General features: G+C 42.6%; 1 protein-coding gene and 1 pseudogene across 1 annotated transcript in view; both read right to left on the bottom strand.

Moving 5' to 3' along the window:
* Window positions 1-3,302, bottom strand: part of LOC111973562 (partitioning defective 3 homolog) — an 807,950-nt pseudogene that overhangs the window by 122,739 nt on the left and 681,909 nt on the right.
* Window positions 1-3,302, bottom strand: part of LOC111973088 (nucleoporin NUP42) — a 16,499-nt gene that overhangs the window by 7,973 nt on the left and 5,224 nt on the right.

Below are 3,302 nucleotides of genomic sequence, written 5' to 3'. Positions count from 1 at the left end.
GCAATTTGCAGAGGAGGAAGCGTTGACTCCCCCAGAACCACATCCAGTAGCTGGTCAGAACCTTCAGACACATTTGGCTCTGGCTGTAAACCTTCGGCCGGCAAAGAATTGGCTCTGGGCTGTAAACCTTCCGGGCAAGGTTGGCTCCTTGCCCGAAGGTTTACAGCCCAGAGCCAAATGTGTCTGAAGGTTCTGACCAGCTACTGGATGTGGTTCTGGGGGGAGTCAACGCTTCCTCCTCTGCAATCTGACCAGACATAATAACCCTCCCATTTCGGAATTCAGAACACGGTGCAACCCTGTGAATGGACCAAACAATCACTGATGCAAATAGGTCATAACCACTCTCTTATCTCACGACCATAACATGTTGTAACGGAGGTATCAAGCAGAGACTACTAGAAAGAGAAGTAGCTAGCTACGATAAAAATTAAAACACAAACAAACCTGTTGTAGCTGAGGTTGTGGTTATTAGCGTTATTAGAGTTGGCTTTAGCTAGTGATGGAAAAACAACAGGCTTTCTGATCCCTTTGGGGAATTCACCAAATTGTGCCGAAAAGCGGTTCAATACGCTGAGCTTTTAACACAGTGTACATTAAGAGACATTTCCTGGTCAGGAATAAATATCAGCATGTTTGATGTTTATACAGTGCCTTCGGGAAAGTATTCAGACCCCTTGACTTTTTCCACATTTTGTTACGTTACAGCCTTATTCTAAAATGGATTCAATTTTTTTTAAATCCTCGGCAATCTARAAACAATACCCCATGATAAGTCAAAACAGGTTAAGGAATGTTTTCTAATGTATTAAAAATAAAAACAGATACCTTATTTACATAAGTACTCAGACCCTTTTCTAGGAGACTCGATAATTGACCTCGGGTGCATCCTGTTTCCATTGACCATCCTTGATATGTTTCTAAAACTTGATTGGAGTCCACCTGTGGTAAATTAAATTGATTGGACATGATTTGGAAAGGCACACACCTGTCTATATAAAAAGGTCCCACAGTTGACAGTACATGTCAGAGCAAAAACCAAGCTATGAGGTTGAAGTAATTGTCCATAGAGCTCAGAGACTGGATTGTGCCTTCCAGAAGGACAACCATCTCTGCAGCACTCCACCAAATCAGGCCTTTATGGTAGAGTGGCCAGAAGGAAGCCACTCATCAGTAAAAAGGCACATGACAGCCCACTTGGAGTTTGCCAAAAGGCACCTAAAGGACTCTCAGACCATGAGAAACAAGATTCTCTGGTCTGATGAAACCAACATTGAACTCTTTGGCATGAATGCCAAGATTCACTTCTGGAGAAAACTTGGCACCATCCCTACAGTAAAGCATGGCGGTAGCAGCATCATGCTGTGGGAATGGGACTGGGAGACTAGTCAGGATCGAGGGAAAGATGAACGGAGCAAAGTACAGAGAGATCCTTGATGAAAACCTGCTCCAGAGTGCTCAGAACCTCAGACTGGGGTGAAGGTTTACCCCCCAGCAGGACAACGACCCTAAGCACACAGCCAAGACAACGCAGGAGTGGCTTTGGGAGAAATCTCTGAATGTCCTTGAGTGGCCCAGCCAGAGCCTGYACTTGAACGCGATCTAACATCTCTGGAGAGACCTGAAAATAGCTGTGCAGCAAAGCTCCCCGTCCAACCTGAAAGAGCTTGATTGGATCTGCAGACAAGAATGGGAGAAATTCCTCAAATACAGGTGTCAAGCTTGTAGCGTCATACCCAAGAAGACTCAAGGCTGTAATCGTTGCCAAAGGTTCTTTAAACCTCTACAGGATCGGTGGATCCCCTGCGGGACGGTAGGCTAATGCGATTTGTATTTATTATGGATCCCTATTAGCTGCTMCCACCGCAGAAGCTACTCTTCCTGGGGTCCAGCAAAATTAAGGCTGTTTATACAATTTTAAAACATTACAATACATTCACAGATTTCACAACACACAGTGTGCCTTCAAGCRCACATGAGGTTGTAAGTAACAAGAACATTTCCCAGGACATAGACATATGATGTTGGCAGAAAGATTAACAAGAATTTAAGCTAWCTGCACTGTCRAATTTACAGTAGCTATTACAGTGAAAGAATAGCATGCTATTGTTTGAGGAGAGTGCACAGTTATGAATTTGAAAAGTATTAATTAAACAATTAGGCACATTTGGGCAGTCTTGATACAAAATCTGAACAGAAATGCAATGGTTCATCGGATCAGTCTAAAACGTTGCACATCCACTGCTGCCATCTAGTGGCCAACATCTAAATTGCGCCTGGGCTGGAATAATACATTATGGCCTTTCTCTTGCATTTCAAAGATTACGGTCACAAAAAAAATGTTTTTTTCTTTGTATTATCTTTTACCAGATCTAATGTGTTATATTCTCCTACATTCATTTCCACAAACTTCAAATGTTTCCTTTCAAATTATATCAARAATATGCATATCCTTGCTTCAGGTCCTGAGCTACAGGCAGTTAGATTTGGGTATGTCCTTTTAGGTGAAAATTGGGGGAAGGGGGCTTATCCTTAAGAGGTTTTTAACAAAGTACTGAGTAAAGGGTCTGAATACTTATGTAAATGTGATTTCAATTATTATTCAAAGAGCATTTACCAACGTCATCAATGAACTCCGAAGGATTCATTACACGTCATCAATGGCCTCCGAAGATTCTTACCGAGTCATCAAGTGACGCTCGAAGAATTCATTACCACGTCATCAATGGCTCCGAAGATTCATTACCACGTCATCAATGGCCTCCGAAGATATCATTACACGTCATAAATGACCTCCGAAGATTCATTACTACGTCATCAATGCCTCGAAGAATCAATTACCACGTCATTAATGACCTCCGAAGATTCATTACCACGTCATCAATGGCCTCCGAAGATTCATTAAACCACCTCTCATCAATGGCCTCCGAAGATTCATTACCAGTCATCAATGACCTCCGAGATTCATACCACGTCATACATGCTCCGAAGATTCATTACCAGCGTCATCAATGTCCTCGAAGATTCATTACACGTCATCAATGCTCCCCGAAAGATTCATTACCACGTCATCATGGCTCCGAAGATTCTATTACCACGTCATCAATGAACCTGAGATTCATTACACGTATCAATGGCCTCCGAAGATTCCATTACCACGATCATAATGCCTACCGAAGATCTCATTACTCACGTCCATCAATGAGCTCCGAAGATTCATTACCACGTCATCAATGGCCTCCGAAGATTCCATTACCCTGACGTCATCAATGGCCTCCGAAGATTCATTACCACGATCACAT

The sequence above is a fragment of the Salvelinus sp. IW2-2015 genome, linkage group LG14, assembly GCF_002910315.2.
Source record: "Salvelinus sp. IW2-2015 linkage group LG14, ASM291031v2, whole genome shotgun sequence".
Taxonomy (NCBI): Eukaryota; Metazoa; Chordata; class Actinopteri; order Salmoniformes; family Salmonidae; genus Salvelinus; species Salvelinus sp. IW2-2015.
The sequence above is the reverse complement of the archived record's forward strand: the minus strand, read 5'-3'. Positions and strand labels throughout refer to the sequence as shown.